This window comes from Saimiri boliviensis, chromosome 4 (assembly GCF_048565385.1).
Source record: "Saimiri boliviensis isolate mSaiBol1 chromosome 4, mSaiBol1.pri, whole genome shotgun sequence".
Taxonomy (NCBI): Eukaryota; Metazoa; Chordata; class Mammalia; order Primates; family Cebidae; genus Saimiri; species Saimiri boliviensis.
The window spans coordinates 30,465,546-30,483,178 of record NC_133452.1 but is presented as its reverse complement, the minus strand read 5'-3'; the positions used below and the strand labels follow the sequence as shown (position 1 = coordinate 30,483,178).

General features: G+C 40.8%; 1 pseudogene; it reads left to right on the top strand.

The window, feature by feature from the left end:
• The first annotated feature begins 935 nt into the window (after window positions 1-935).
• On the top strand, window positions 936-3,242 carry LOC101049366 (dnaJ homolog subfamily C member 7-like; annotated as a pseudogene).
• The last annotated feature ends 14,391 nt before the right edge of the window (window positions 3,243-17,633 follow it).

The window sequence follows — 17,633 nt, the reverse complement described above, 5'->3', positions numbered from 1 at the left end:
GATAACAAAGAAGCAGGTGTCTGGACTGGCAGAAGCGCACACTTGAACTGAGACTACCCCTGGAGAAACGATCATGGTCCGTTGCATGTGTTGGTTCCGCCTCTTGTGTCTTGAGTCCCTAACATGTTGGCCACTCTTGACAAGAGACTTGATAATTTGTGCACCTCAGCAGATGGAATTTTTGGAGATTGTGTCTCTCATATTAACTCTGAACTGTAAACACAGAACAGAGGAAAAACAAACCTTCTAAGGTTTTTGGTTGGTGACGTAAAGTAAATTTCATTTACTGGGGAACATCAGCTTGACAAAATGTTTATTAACAGCTTTATTGAGGTTAAACTGACATACAGTAAATTAACATACAATAAAATTGATATACAGTAAAATGCACATAATTAAAATATAAGCCTTGAAAATCTTTGACATTTCAATGCACCCAACATAAAAATTGCAATAATGAAAATACACATCATAAGTTTCCTCCTGCCTCTTGGTAATACCTCCATCTCCCTGCTCCCCATACCTCTGAGTCCCCAGGCAGTCACGGATCTGTTCTCTAACACTGTACATTAGTTGGTGTTCTAGAATTTTATATACATGGACCATAGTATGCATTTTGAGAAAAAAAAATACATATTTTTTCACTCAGCATAATTGAGATTCTTCCATGTGGTATGAGAGTCAATAGTTCATTTTCCGCATTGATTTGTATTCTGTTATATGGGCATACCAAAAATTGTTTATCCACTCACCTGAACATAAACATTGAAGCTTTTTTTCCCCATGCTTCTGCTGTTATAAAGAAAGCTGCTATAAATATTCGTCTATAAGTTTGTGTGTACAGATATATGCTTGTTTTCCTTTGAGTAAATACCTAGGAGTGGAATTGCTGCATCATATGGCAGGGATATAATTAGCCTTTTAAGAAACTGTCAGTCACCCTAGAGTGCAATGTGGTAATGGTGGCAACCAAGCCAGAGCTGCTCCATGAAGAGGAAGTGAAGAGGGCTTGCCAGGGCAGTGACGGAGAAGAACAAGAAGGCAGGATCGCCTTAACAAAAGGAGGGCATCTTTGCCAGTTTGTAATTTAAAATGCTGAAGCAGAGTCTTTGAAGCAACAAGGAAATGCACGCTATGCCAAGAAAGATTACAACGAAGCTTATAACTATTACACAAAAGACACAGATATGTGTCCTAAAACGCTAGCTAGTATAGTAAGAGAGCAGCCACACTGATGATGCTTGGAAGGTTCTGGGAAGAGCTTGGAGATGCACAGCTGTCGGTGAAATTGGATGATTGTTTCTTCTGGGGACATCTACGAGAGGACAGGGGCCACCTCTCTCCAGGGAATGCCATGGCACCCCATTGTAGTTGTCAGAGAGCCTTAAAACCCTATCACAACAATGCTCATTCACAGCAGGAGTTCTCAAATGCTAATGCAGTCCTGGAATAGCAGAAAATCACAGAAACGGGTTTTGAGAAGTGAGCTTTTCAGAAGGGTGTTTCCTGCACGGACTGTGCCCTAGAATTTGCCCCTGTCTGCTATCATTTCAATATCCTCAAAGCAGAATGGTTAGCAATGCTGGGTCATTACCCAGAAGCACAGGCTGTGGTCAGTGACACTTTATGAATGGATTCTACCAGTGTGGATGCTCGGTATGTAAACGCCACGTGGTCTTTGCCTTCCTTATGAAGACTGTATTGAACAGGCAGTTCAGTTTTGTATTCAGGCTCTCAGAATGACTGCTGACCGTAAGAAGGCTTGCCTTGCTTGCAGAAATGCCAGACCACTTAACACAGAGAAAGAAGACTGGAATAAAGCATTTTGGGAAAGAAATTACAAACTAGCTGATGAACTGTACACAGAAACCCCAGGATAGACCCCTGACAACATAAAAACAATTGCCAAACTCTACTGTAACCGGGGTACGGTTAATTCCAAGCTTAGTAAACTAGATGATGTAGTAGATGGCTGCAGAAATGCAGTGAAGCTCACGACACTTATTTAAAAGTCTACCTGAAGGCCGGGCGCGGTGGCTCAAGCCTGTAATCCCAGCACTTTGGGAGGCCGAGGCGGGTGGATCAGGATCATGAGGTCGAGAGATCGAGACCATCCTGGTCAACATGGTGAAACCCCTTCTCTACTAAAAATACAAAAAACTAGCTGGGCGTGGTGGCGCGTGCCTGTAATCCCAGCTACTCAGGAGGCTGAGGCAGGAGAATTGCCTGAGCCCAGGAGGCAGAGGTTGCAGTGAGCCGAGATCGCGCCATTGCACTCCAGCCTGGGTAACAAGAACAATTTTTTAAATAGAATTACCATACAGTCTAACAATTCTAATTCTGTATATATATCCCAAAGTATTGAAAGCAGGATTTCAAAAAGATATTTTCACACATCCATGTTCATAGCAGTACTATTCCCAATAATCAAGAAATGAAAGCAACTCAAAGGTCTCTCAATGGTTGAATGGATTTTTTTTTTTTTTTTTTTTTTGAGATGGAGTCTCGCTGTGCCACCAGGCTGGAGTGCAGTGGTGTGACCTCGGCTCACCTCACTGCAACCTCTGCCTCGTAGGTTCAAGTGATTCTCCTGCCTCAGCCTCCTGAGTATCTAGGACTACAGGCACGCACCACTATGCCCAGCTAATTTTTGTACTTTTAGTAGAGATGGAGTTTCACCATGTTGGCCACGATGGTCTTGATCTCTTGATCTCGAAACTCTGTCTCAAAAAAAAAAAAAAAAAAAAAAAAGTCTACCTGAGAAGAGCTCAGTGTTCCATGGACACAGAACAGTATGAAGAAACAGTGCGAGGCTATGGAAATGTATGTCAGATGGGAAAAGCAAAAGAATGCAAACAGCTGCTTAAAAATGCACAGGTTGAACTGAGGAAGAGTAAGAGGGAAAATTACTGCAGGGTTCTCGGAGTGGACAAGAATGCCTCCGAGGACAAGATCAAGAAAGCATATTGAAAACAGGCCTTGATGCACCAACCACATCGGCACGGTGGGGCCGGTGCTGGGGTTCAGAAGGAGGAGAAGATCAAGGAAGCGACAAGGTCTTTACCATCCTCTTTGACCCCAAGAAAATGACTCATTATCACAGTGGATACGACCTGGATAAGGAGGACATGAAATTGGGTGATTTTGATGCAAACAGTATCTTCAAGGTATTCTTCTGCAGTCCTGGGGGCTTCAGCTTTGAAGCATCTGGTCCAAGGAGTTTCTTTCTTCAATTTGGATAATGAAGGGCAACCACCCAGAATGCAGAAAACGCAGAGTCACTCAGTTTAATCCTGCATGTGGACACAATTCACCTCCTCCCTTCCTCGTGTTTCCATGTACTCAGAACAGATTTTCTTTCTCAGTTGGATACCCTGTTTCTGTGTGAGTGGGGTGAAGGAAAGAAGGCAGTGCCAAGGATTGTGGGCATGGGAGGGAGGCCGGGGTGGACAGGGAACCAGCTTGTCAAGTTTTGTTTTACTGTTTAATTTGTTTTAAAAGAAAAGAAGAAGAAGAAAATAAATTGTCAAGCTGTTTTTCAAAGTGGTTATACCATTTTATATTTTCATCAGCAGTGTTTGAGAGTGTATAAGAGCTCTAATTCCACCAGGCGCGGTGGTTCAAGCCTGTAATCCCAGCACTTTGGGAGGCCGAGGTGGGTGGATCACGAGGTCAAGAGATCGAGACCATCCTGGTCCACATGGTGAAACCCTGTCTCTACTAAAAATACAAAAAAGTAGCTGGGCATGGTGGCACATGCCTGTAATCCGAGCTACTCAGGAGGCTGAGGCAGGAGAATTGCCTGAACCCAGGAGGTGGAGGTTGCGGTGAGCCGAGATCACGCCATTGCACTCCAGCCTGGGTAACAAGAGCGAAACTCGATCTCAAAAAAAAAAAAAAAAAAAAAAAGAGCTCTAATTCCTCCACATTCTTGTCAACACTTGCATGGCCTATCTGTTAAGTTTAGTTACCTTAACATGTGTGTGGTATTACATTGTGGTTTAATTTGCATTTCTCTAATGACTAATGATATTGAACAGCCTTTGGAGCTCATTTGTCATCTATATATCTTCTTTGATGACATGTTTGTTCGATTGAGTCTTATGTCCACTTTTAAACTGGGTTGTTAGGGGAGTACTTTGTATAAGCTAAGCGCAAGTCCTTTATCAGAAATGTGATTTACAGTTAGTTTCTTCCAGTCTGTGGCTTCTCTTTTCATTCTCTTAACAGTGTCTTTCAAAGAGCAGAATGTCTTGAATATCTATTTAATGCTTTATAATTTTGGGGTTATACCAAAGAACTCTCTGCCTAAATTCATGAAGATTTTTCTCTATATTTTCTTGTACAAGCTACATAATTGTAACATTTATATTTAGGTCTTATCCATTTGCATTTAATTTTTTTTTTTTTGAGACAGAGTCTCACTCTTTCACCCAGGTTGGAGTGCAGTGGCACAATCTTGGCTCACTGCAACCTTCATCTCCTGGGTTCAAGCAGTTCTCCTACCTCAGCCTCCCAAGTAGCTGGGATTACAGGCAGCCACCACGCCTGACTAATTTTTGCATTTTTAGTAGAGAAGGGGTTTCACCACCTTGCCAGGCTGGTGTCGAACTCCTGACCTCAGGTGATCCACCTGCCTTGGCCTCCCAAAGTGCTGGGATTACAGGCATGAGCCACTGTGCCCAGCCTGAGTCAATTTTTGTATACGGTGAGACATATGCAAAAGTTCATATTTTGCATATGGATATCCAATTATTTCAGCATAATTTGTTAAAAGATTATCCTTTCTCCTTTTCATCTATGTTGAAAATCAGTTTTCCATTAGTTTGTAGATCATTTCCACTAAGAGAGGAATATTTAAATCTCCAACCGTAATTTGTCTGCCTCTCTTGTATTTCTGTCAGTTTTTGCTTAATGTATTTTACTGTTAGGCATATATTTAGATTTGCTTATGACCACCTTATGAATTAACCATTTTATTGTTATGAAATAAACTTGAAAAATTCCATATAATATTCTTTGCTGTGAAATCTATCATGTCTGATGGTAACAGTCACTACAACTTTCTTTTATTAAGGTTAGCAAGATTATCTTTTTGAGAAGATCAGTAAAATTGGTCAATCTTTAGCTAGACTGATTAAGAAATATATAAAGATAGACAGGTAGATATAGATATATACATAGAGAGAACATTTATTTAGTTAGTTAGTTAGTTAGTTTTGTGGAGACAGAGTCTTGCTCTGTCACCCAGGCTGGAATATAGTGGCACAAACTTGGCTCGCTGCAACCTCCACCTCCCAGGTTCAAGCAATTATCCTGACTTGGCCTCCCAAGTAGCTGGAATTACAGGTGCATGCCACCATGCCTGGCTAATTTTTGTTTTTAGTAGAGACGGGGTTGGCCAGGCTGGTCTCAAAATCCTGACCTCAGGTGATTCACCCACATTGGCTTCCCAAAGTGTTGGGATTACAGGTGTGAGCCACCATGCCCAGCCTACAATTTTTTTTAAATTAGCTTGGCATAGTGGTATGTGTCTGTGGTACCAGCTGCATGGGAGGTTGAGGTGGGCTGATTGTTTGAGTTTGGGAGGTGGAGATTGCAGTGAGCTGTGGTTGTGCCACTGTACTCCAGCCTAGGTGACAGAGTGAGATCTTATCTCAAAAAAAAAAAATTATTGTGGTAAAAGACACTACATAAAATTTGCCATTTTATCAATTTTAAGTGTACAGTTCAGCAGAGTTAAGTATAATCACATTGTTGTGAAACATTTAATTTACTCCTAATTTTATCCAATGAATTTTTCATCTCATTTCTGAAGTTTTCATCACTAGAGTTTGATTTAGGTCTCTTCTATATCTTCTATATCTTCACTTAAATTTTGATCATATGAAACACAGTTACAATAAGTGTTTTAATGTCCTTGTCTGGTAATTGTAATATCTAGGTTGTTTCCAATTGACTGACTTTTCTCTTCATTAAGAGTGGTGTTTTGCTTCCTGCATGACTGGTAATCTTTTCTTTCTTTAAGTTGTGTTTTACTAGATTTGAGATCCTAATGTATAGTAATCCTTGATTGAATGCTGGACATTTTTGATTTCTTCCTTGTTTGGTGCTGGATAGTTTTATATTCCTAAAAAGACTGTGGGTCTCTTCTTGGATGGTAGATTGGAGACATTGTTAGCATGCTCTTCCCCATTGGAAAGATACAGTAGCATGTAATGTTTCACACTGTGAACTTTTCTCCAAGAAGCAACACAGGAACTAAACAGAAAAACTGAAAGAAACCGCAGACCCTCTGAAAGAATTGGTGGGTTGCAGCCTACACCATGAGTCAGATGGAAAACTAAGTCTGCAGATTCTGAGAGGGGAATAAACTGCCTCCAGGTTATACACTCCCACTGGGGAACCAGTTAATCCAGGCTGTGGGGGAAAGCCATAACCCTACTGAGTGCTGGAATTGATTTAGGGAGTGATGGGGAATATAAAAGTAGGACCAGCAGTGGGAAGAGCCTTGTGTGCATTCCCAGTCTTCAGCACAGACTAAGGGAAGTCATTTTTGGTCCTACCTCACAAGGGACCTCCCCAAAGTCTGCCAACTAACTCAGGTGGTGGTTGCAGGTTGAGAGAAGCTCCCAGCTGAAATTCATGATATAATTTCAAGTGGGGACAGATTCCCTCAGCCAGAACTGGGGGCACGTGGGAAGTATGCTACAGCCACAAGTACAGGAGCTGGGACTGGGAGGAGCATGGCCTGAAAGCCGCTGTTGCTGTCTCCACAGGGAAGGTTTATGGCCTCGGGCAGTTTTGAGTTTTAAGTGCAATTTGCCTGGAATTTAGCTAGCTGCTACTAGTGTAATACTGCAGGTATGAGAGATCAGACTTTCTTTTCTTTCCTTTTTTTTAATTTGAGATGGAGTCCCTGTCTTCCAGACTGGACTGCAGTGGAGTAATCTTGGCTCACTGCAACCTCTGCCTCCTGAGTTCAAGCAATTCTCCTGCTTCACCTGGGACTACAGGCATGTGCCACCACGCCCAGCTAATTTTTGTATTTTTAGTAGAGATGGGGGTTTCACCGTGTTGGCCAGGCTGGTCTCGAACTAATGACCTCAAGTGGTTTGCCCACCTCAGCCTCCCAAAGTATTGGGATTACAGGTGTGAGCCACTGTACCTGGCCTGAGACCTGCCTTTCTAAGTGTGTGGGAGGTAGATCAGCTTACTGTTGCCTGCTATTCCCCACTTGCTGTCAAACTCTTCTGTGCAACACAGGCAGCTGCACTTCTTCCTGGAACATTACCTGAGCAGCCAGAGAACTGGCCCCCAGCCACTACTGGGGTTACTTGCCCTGCATGTGGAGAGCCAGAGCATGGACCTGCCTGACGCAGCCCCCACCTGGCTTTGCTCCACCACCCACCCTGGCAGCTTAACACAAGGGATACAAACTTTTGGGAGCTCTATGGACCCATCTATTGCCTGAGATTCTAGAATACCTCTCCTGAGTGACATAAGGCAAGTACAAATCCCACCCACTACTACCACGCTGACACTCTTTTGCAAGCACCACCTCCTGGTTGGAGGCCAACTGATACAGTCCATTACAGCATTCTTAGGTAGAATAATACAGAGCCCAGGAAGGAGAAAATGTGTGTGTGACCTCAGCTATCACCATCACCTGCAGCACCCTAGCTAACCAGGAGGTTCTGAGTTTTTCCACATGACCAATTCATTATTATTACTACTACTTAGCATTTGAGAAAAAGTCAACACACTAAGCCTATTTGTAACCAAGGAATCTCACAATCTATGTCACTCCCCTGCCCATCCCCCTCAGAACTGGTCCTGGTACCCGCTGCTGGAAGACTTGAGGACAGATTACATTAAGGATCCCTTGCAGACATGCCCCCACACCAGCCTAGAGTGTGGCAGCCCCATTGGGTGGTTAGACCCAGAGGAGCAACAGCATTCACAGTAGTCTGACTCTCAGGTACCTCTACTACCTCTGGGGGAAAAGGGAGTGCATCACAACAAGGAAATACCCTGTGGGACAAAATAATTCAGACAGCAGGCCTTGAGTCCCAGAATTCTCCGTTGGCAAGAAGTTTCTTTCGGAAAGGCACAGGGGCAGTGCTGGGCTCAAGGCGGAAGTCTACAGCTTTCCCCCAGTAGTCAGGCAGCCCTGGCACTTGTGAAAGGTCTTGGAGAAGGGGACTTCTTTTCTCCCAGTCCATCACTGCAGACATATCTGGGTCTTCTCCCATGAGAGCTTAGCATGGGTGCACCTATAGACAGCCTTTCTAGAAAACTTCAGGGTGGCTGCATCACTACAGGAAGAGTATCCTCGAGGTTCAGGCTTGCATGAAAGGTAGAGTTACAACCTCTCTCTACTTGGAACATCAACATTCCTGCAGAGGAAAAGGGGTGTCTGCCTGATTTGAATGTTTGAAACACTGGATCAGGAGTGTGATTGGAAGGTGAGTGGCTTTCCTGCTGGCCATGCAGTCGAGCTGAGGTGGCTCCTGCTCTTCCCCCTGATAAAACCTCAGTGCATTTCACTGAGAGCTACCCCAGCCACCTCTGCCAAAGCTGAAACCTCTACCCACCACTGGGTATTGCATTTACCTACTTGCTTTTGCCATAACCAGTTTCTACCCAGAGATACCTCCTCTACCGGCCTGAAGCCTGAACTATTCAACTGAGTAAATAAAATACTGGAGTAAAAAAATGAATTTTAAAAGTTCAAACCATGGGGGAATGAGAAAGCCTCAAGTGACCTCTGCCATTCCAACATCATGGGAGATGGTGAACTTGCTCACATAAGCACACTGCTACCATAACCAGAGTCTGAGAAAACTATCATACAAGGACTCTCTATAACCAAGGAACAGAGTCTTCATCCCTAAAGCGCCAAGAGCCGTATTAGGCTACAGTAAACTGTAAACATTAAAGTCACATTGCTAATGGGGAGGAAAGAAATTTTTAAAAAGAGTAATATCAAAAATAAATTCAATAATAATTACAAGAAATAGTCTACCCAAATGAGAAGAAACCAGAAAAATAATTCTGGCAATATGACAAAACCATGTTCTATAACACTGCCCTCTACCAAAAGATCACAAAACTCTCCAGCAATGGATCTAAACGAAGGTAAACTCTTTAAAATACCTTTTCAAAAAGTTGACTATTAAGCTACTCAAGGAGATACAAGAGAAAGGTGAAAATCAACATAAATAATTTTTTAAAAATTCAAGATATGAATTTAAAATTTTCCTTTTTTTTTTTTGAGACAATCTCACGCTGTTGCTCAGGCTGGAGTGCAGTGGCACAATCTTGGCTCACTGCAACCTCTGCCTCTTGGGTTCAAGTGATTCTCCTGCCTCAGCCTCCTGAGTAGCTGGGATTACAGGCATGAGCCATCAAGCCCAGATAATTGTTGTATTTGTACTAGAGATGGAGTTTCACAATGTTGGTCAGGCTGGTCTCGAACTCCTGACCTCGTGATCCACCCACCTCAGCCTCCCAAAGCGCTGGGATTACAGGCTCGAGCCACTGCACCCAGCCAAATTAAAAAATTTCTAAATAGATACTTTGAAGAAAAACCAATTAGAAAAACCAACTGTGGAAATGAAAGACACATTTGGGGAATTATAGAATGTAGTGGAAAGCTTTAACAATAGACTAGACCAAGTAGAAAAAAAGAATTTCAGAGCATCAAGATAAGGTTTTTGAATTAACCCAATCAGACAAAAAATTTTTTAAAAAAATAATCAAAAGAAATTAACACAGTCTCTAAGAAATATGGGATTATGTAAAACAGCCAAACTTAAGAATAAGTGGTGTTCCTGAGGGAGAAGAGAAGGCAAAATGTTTGAAAAACTTATTTGAGAGAATAATTGGGAAAAACTTCCAAAGAACTCCTGGGAGATTCATTGCAAAAAGGACATCACCAAGGCCTATAACCATCGGGCTATCCAAAGTCAATGTGAAGGAAAGAATTCTAAAAGCAGTGAGAAAAGAGCCTCAGGTAACTAATAAAGGAAAACTTAACAGACTAACAGTGGACTTCACAGTAGAAATTTTACAAACCAGAAGGGATCAGGGGCCTGTCTTTAGCCTCTTTAAACAGAAGAAACTGTCATGAAAGAAGTATTTTGTATCCTCCAAAAATAAGTTTCATAAATGAAGGAAAAATAAATATTTTCAGACAAGCAAATGCTGAGTGAAGTTGTCACTTAACCCAACTGCTTCTACAAGAAATGCTAAAAGGAGTTCTAACTCTTGAAACAAAACATTGATATGCACATTCTAAAAGCATAACAGTTACAGGTCCTATAAAAAAATAACACAACAAAGAAAACAAAATACCTAGGTTACAGTCAACTTAATAACTGGAATCATACCTCACATCTCAATATTAATGTTGAACATAAATGGCCTAAATGCTGTACTTAAAAGACAGAGATTGCGCCAGCCTTAGTGGCTCATGCCTATAATCCCAATACTTTGGAAGGTGGAGATGGGTGGATCACTTCAGGGCAGGAGTTTGAGACCAGCCTTGCCAACATGGTAAAACCCTGTCTCTACTAAATATACAAAGCATTAGCCAGGCATTGTGGTGCAGGCTTGTGGGCCCAGCTACTCAGGAGGCTGAGATATGAGAATTGCTTGAATTCAGGAGGCAGAGGTTGCAATGACCTGAGATTGTGCCGCCGCATTCTAGCTTGAGTCATAGAGCGAGATTTTGCAAAAAAAAAAAAAAAAAAAAAAAAAAAGCAAAACAAAATAATCACGGATCAGCAGAATGGATAGAAAAATCACATACCACATATCTCTTGTCTTCAAGTGACTCACCTAACACATAAGGATTCATAGAAACTCAGAGTAAAGGGATGGAAAAAGATACTCCATGCAAATGGAAACCAAAAGTGAGCAGGAGTAGCTATTCTTTTATTTTCTTCTTCTTCTTCTTCTTCTTCTTTTGGAGACAGAGTCTTACTCTGTTGCCTAGGCTGGAGTGCAGTGGTGTGATCTTGGCTCAGTGCAACCCTCTGCCTCCTGGGTTCAAACAATCCTCCTGCCTCAGCCTCCCAAGCAGCTGGGACTACAGGCGCCTGCCACTATGCCTGGCTAACTTTTTTTTTTTTTTTTTTTGAATTTTTAGTAGAGATGGGATTTTGCCATGTTGACCACGCTGGTCTCAAACTCCCGACCTCAGGTGATCTGCCCGCCTTGGCCTCCCAAAGTGCTAGGATTACAGGCATGAGCCACCGTGCCCAGCCAGGAGTAGCTATTCTTATAGCAAATGAAACAGAATTTAAAGCAACAACAGTAAAAATAAATAAATAAAAAATAAAGAAGGGGCCGGGCGCGGTGGCTCAAGCCTGTAATCCCAGCACTTTGGGAGGCCGAGGCGGGTGGATCACGAGGTCGAGAGATCGAGACCAACCATGGTCAACATGGTGAAACCCCGTCTCTACTAAAAATACAAAAAATTAGCTGGGCGTGGTGGTGCTTGCCTGTAATCCCAGCTACTCAGGAGGCTGAGGCAGGAGAATTGCCTGAACCCAGGAGGCGGAGGTTGCGGTGAGCCGAGATCGCGCCATTGCACTCCAGCCTGGGTAACAAGAGTGAAACTCCGTCTCAAAAAATAAAAATAAAAATAAAAATAAATAAAGAAGGTCATTAAATAATGGTAAAAGGGTCAACCCAACAAGCAATTACAATCTTAAATATATATGCACCTAACTCTGGAGTTCCCAGATTCCTAAAACATTTTCTACTGGACCTAAGAAACGAGACAGATAGCAACACCATAACTGTGGGAAACTTTAACACTCTACTGATAGCACTAGAGAAATCATTGAGATAGAAAGTTAACAAGGAAACAATGGACTTAAACTACTCTAGAACAAATGAATCTAACAGATACAGCATTCTATCGAAGAACTGAAGTATATTCATTCTTCTCATCAATGCATGGAACGTTCTTCAAGACAGATCATAGGACAGGTCATAAAAGAAGTCTTACTAAATTTTTTAAAATTGAAATTATATCAATTATCTGCAGAGACCACAGTGGAATAATACTAGAAATCAACTTCAAAAGGAGCCCTCAAAACTATATGAACACATGGAAATGAAACAATATGCCCCTCAATGATTCTAGGGTTAACCACGAAATCAAGGTGGAAATTTTAAAATTTTTTGAAATGAATAATAATGGTGACACTAGTTCTCAAAATCTCTGAGATACAGCAAAAGAAGTGCTAAGAGGAAAGTTTATAATGCTAAATGCCTACATAAAAAAATCTGAAGGATCAAAAATTGACAATCTAACATCATACCTCAAGTAACTAGAGAAACAAGAACAAACCAACCAAATCCAAAGCTAGAGTAGAGGAAAAAAATAGTAAAGATCAGAGCAGACATAAATGAAATTGAAACAAAGAAAAAAAAATACAAACGATCAATGAAACAAAAAGTTGATTCTTTGAAAAGATAAACAAAATTGATAGATCATTAGCAAGATTAACCATGAGGAAGGAAGATTCAAGTAAGCTCAATTGTAAATGAAAATGAAGACATTATAATTGATACCACAGAAATACAAAAGATCATTCAAGACTACTATGAACACCTCTATGCACACAAATTAGAAAATCTAGAGGAAATAGATCATTCCTGGAAATATACAACATTCTTAGATTAAATCTGGAAGAAATAGAAACCTTAAACAGACTAGTAACAAGCAGAGAGGTTGAATCAGTTGTAAAAAATTTGCCAACAAAAAAAACCTCAGTGCAAGATGGACTCACAGCTGAATTTTACCAGTCATTCAAAGAATTGGCACCAATCCTACTGAAGTTATTCCAATAGAGAAGGAAGGAATCCTCCCTAACTCATTCTTTGAAGCCAGGATTACCCTGATATCCAAACCAGATAAGGATATAACAAAAAAAGAAAACTATAGTCCAGTATTCCTGATGAACATAGATGATGTAAAACTCCTCAAGAAAGTACTAACTGAGTCCAACGGCACATGAAAAAGATAATACATCATGTTCAAGTGGGTTTCACCCCAGGAATGCAGAGATGGTTTAATATATGCAAGTCAATAGACGTGATACATCACATAAACAGAATTAAAAACAAAAACCATATGACCATCTCAATATATAGAAAAAAGCATTTGATAAAATCCAGTATCCTTTTATGATAAAACCTTCAACAAACTTGGCATAGAAGGGACTTACCTCAAAATAACAAAAGCCATGTATCCCACAGCCGGCATCATACTAAATAGGGAAAAGTTGAAAGCATTCCCACTGAAAACGGGAACAAGACAAGAATTTCCACTTTCACCACTTCCATTCAACATAATACAGGAAGTCCTAGCCAGAGCAATCAGGAAAGAGAGAGAAAGGAAGAGCAGCCACATTGGAAAAGAGGAGTCAACCTATCACTGTTTGCTGATGGTATGATTGTATGCCTAGCAAACCCGAAAGACCTCTCCAAATTTAATTGATAAGTTAATTCAGTACAATAAGAACTACAAAATACTGCTGAAATAAATCATAGAGGACACAAAGAAATGGAAACACACCCCATCTTCATAAATTGGAAGAATCAATATCATGAAAATGAACATACTGCCCCAAGCAATCTACAGATTCAATGCAATTCCTATCAATATACCAGCATCATTTTTCACAGAATTAGAAGAAACAATCCTAAAATTCACCTAGAATAAAAAAAAAAAAAAAAGAGCCCATATAGCTAAAGCAACCCTAAAAAAAGGAATAAATCTGGATGTATGACATTAACTGACTTCAAATTACTACAAAGTTATGGTTTCTGGCGTAAAAGTAGACACATAGGCCAATTGAACAGACAAGAGAATTCAGAAATAAAGCCAAATACTTATAGCCAACTGATCTTTGTCAAAGCACACAAAAATATAAATTGGGGAAAGGACACCCTCGTTAATAAATGATGCTGGAAAAACTGGATACCTGGATACTCACATGCAGAATAATAAAAAAAAAAAGACCCTCGTCTCTTATCTTACACAAAAATCAACTCAAGATGGATTAAAGACTTAAATCTAAGATCTGAAACCATAAAAATTCTAGAAGATGACCTAAAAAAATTTCTTCTGGACATTGAAACAGGCAAAGAATTTCCTTCTTTCTTTCTTTCCTTATTTTATTTTTATTTTTATTTTTTTCTGACATGGAGTTTTGCTCTTGTTGCCCAGGCTGCAGTGCAATGGTGCAATCTCAGCTCACTGCAACCTTCACCTTCCGGGTTCAAGCAATTCTCCTGCCTCAGCCTCCTGAGTAGGTGGGAACACAGGCATGCGCCTCCATGCCCGGCTAATTTTGTATTTTTAGTAGAGACGGGGTTTCTCCATGTTGGTCAGGCTAGTGCCAAACTCCCGACCCCAGGTGATCCTCCCACCTCGGCCTCCCAAAATGCTAGGATTACAGGTGTGAACCACCATGCCCAGCCAGAATTTCTAAGACCCCAAAAGCAAATGCAACAAAACAAAAATAAATATATGGGACCTAATTAAAGACCCCAAAAGCAAAGGCAACAAAAACAAAAATAAATATATGGGACCTAACTAAATGAAAAAGCTTCTGTACAGCAAATTAAATACTCATGAGAGTTACCAGACAACACAGAATAGGACAAAATATTTGCAAACTATGCGTTAAGCAAAGGACTAATATCTAAAACCTACAAGGAACTCAAACAAACCAGCAATTTAAAAAAAAAAATCCCATCACAAAGTAGGCAAATGATGTGAATAGACATTTTTTTTATGAATAGACATTTCTTTTTTTTTTTTTTTTTTTTTTTTTTTGAGACGGAGTTTCGCTCTTGTTACCCAGGCTGGAGTGCAATGGCCCGATCTCGGCTCACTGCAACCTCAGCCTCCTGGGTTCAGAGAATTCTCCTGCCTCCTGCCTGAGTAGCTGGGATTACAGGCACGCGCCACCATGCCCAGCTAATTTTTTTTTTTTGCATTTTTAGTAGTGATGGGGTTTCACCATGTTGACAAGGATGGCCTCGTTCTCTTGACCTCGTGATCCACCCACCTCGGCCTCCCAAAGTGCTGGGATTACAGACGTGAGCCACCGCGCCGGCCCTGAATAGACATTTCTTAAAAGAAGATATAAAATGGTCAAGAAGCATGAAAAAATGCTCAACATCACTAATCATCAGAGAAATTCAGCTTAAAACCACAATGAGATACGACATCATTCCTGCGACAATGGCCCTTTTTAAGAAGTCAAAAAAAACAATAGATGTCGGCATGGATGTGGGGAAAAGGGAACAATTATAAACTGCTGATCAGAATATAAATTAGTACAATCTCTATGGAGATTCCTTCCTTCTTCCCTCCTTCCCTCCCTTCCTTCCTTCCTGCCTGCCTCCCTTTCTTCCTTCCCTTCCCTCCCTTCCCTCCATCCCTCTCTCTCTTTCTCTCTCTCTCTTTCTCTCTCTCTCTCTCTTTATTTCTCTCTCTTTCTTTCTCCCTATCTTCCTTCCTTCCTTCCTTTTTGAGAAAAAGTCTTGCTCTGTTGCCCAGGCTGGAGTGCAGATGCATGATCTCAGCTCACTGCAACTTCCACCTCCCAGGTTCAAGAGATTCTCCTGCCTCAGCCTCTCAAGTAACTGTGATTACAGGCGCCTGCCACCCCGTGTGATTATTATTATTATTTTTAGTAGAGGTGGGGTTTCACCATGTTGGCCAGTCTGGTGTTGAACTCCTGACCTCGTGATCCACCTGCCTTGGTCTCCCAAAGTGCTGGGATTACAGATGTGAGCCACTGTGTCTGGTCAGATTTCTTAAATAAATCAAAGTTGGTCTACCATTCAATCCAGCAATCCCATTACTGGGTATTTACCCAAAGGAAAAGAAGGCATTATATCAAAAAGATACCTTGTATGGTAATACAACAAGTATGTTTATTGCAGCACAGTTGACAATTGTGAAGACATGGAAGCAACTAAAGCACCCACTGACCGGTGAGTAAATAAAGAAAATGTGGGCTGTATACCATGGAATACTACCCAGTGATAAAAATGGAATGAAATCATGTCTTTGCAGCAACTGGATAGAGCTGGAGACCACTATTCTAAGTGAAGTAACTCAGGAATGGAAAACCAAATACCGTATGTTCAGTCTTATAAGTGAGAGCTAAGTTATGGGTACCCACAGGCAGACAGAGTGGTATAATAGGACTTTGGAGAGTCAGAAAAAGGAAGGCAGGAGTCGGATGAGGAATAAAAAATTACATATTGGGTACAATGTATAATACTTGGGTGATGGGTACACAAAAATCTCAGACTCTACCACTGTGCAATTCATCCAGATAACCAAAAACCACTTGTACCCCAAAAGCTATTGAAATAAAAGTATTAAATAATAATAATAATAGATTCTTGAGCATTTTTCTGGGATGTAGTTAAATTAGTTGAACACAGTCTGATCCTTTCATGGCTTACTTTTAAGATTTGTTCATTGGTCTCAGAGCAGGGTTAATTATTCTTCACAACTAAGGCAAGACACTTTACCAAATGCTTTGTCAATTATAAGGTTTTTCAGTTTGACTTGTGGGAGTGGGCACTATTCCCCATCCTGTGTGAGTACCAACTATTATTAGCTCTGATTATTTTGGCTGGGTCCTTCCCCGCAACAGTCTTCGGTACTCTGTCCTGCAAACTCCAGCTACTTTGTTTTCTCCAGATTCTCAGCTCCGTCTCCTCAACTCAGGGTTGCATTGAAGCTCTTCGGTTCTGTTTTCTGCGCTGCGGACTAAAGCCGAGGCAACCATCAAACACCTTATTTGTTTCCCAACTGCCAGCAATCGGTGTTTATTGCTGCCTGATACCTGGTAATCTGAAACATGTTGTTTCATCTATTTCGTCCTTTTGTGTTGGTTGTTTCAGGCAAGAATCTGTTCTTATAACTCCATCTTGGCCATAAGCACAAATTTTGGGGGCTACTTTTTGTCATGGACTTCGATTTATTAGGATTCCATCTGTGGATCATTCTCTATTGTTTTTCCTATTACTGACAAATAATATTTATGAGATGACAGAACGAGATAAAGTTGAGTTTGGATGAAGACTACTATACCACCAAGATCTTTTCGTGACAGAAGTCTAATCAGAAAGTCCAAATATATCGGTCAGTAAAATATAATATTCTCAGGAAAGAAAACAAATTCAGTGCTTGGAAGCTTCAGTGAAATCATATCTTAGACCCAGAATATGATTCATCTCTCCACTATAAGGCAGGAATCGCAAACAGAAGAGGCATACAGGGCCCTCAGATATGCACGCCAAAGTTGTTTGGCTCAAGGGTCCTGGTTAGTAGTAGCTGAACCTTGTTGGGTTCTCTAAACTGTGGACAAGCCAGCTTCTCACATTACTATGTATATATATATATATATATATATATATATATATATATATATATATAATGATATAAACAAATGAACTTCATAACTTAAAGACCCAAGAGAATACACTGCAATTCTGAAACATCAGGGAAAATGACTGCATAATTTTTTTTTTTTTTTTTTTTTTGAGACGGAGTTTCGCTCTTGTTACCCAGGCTGGAG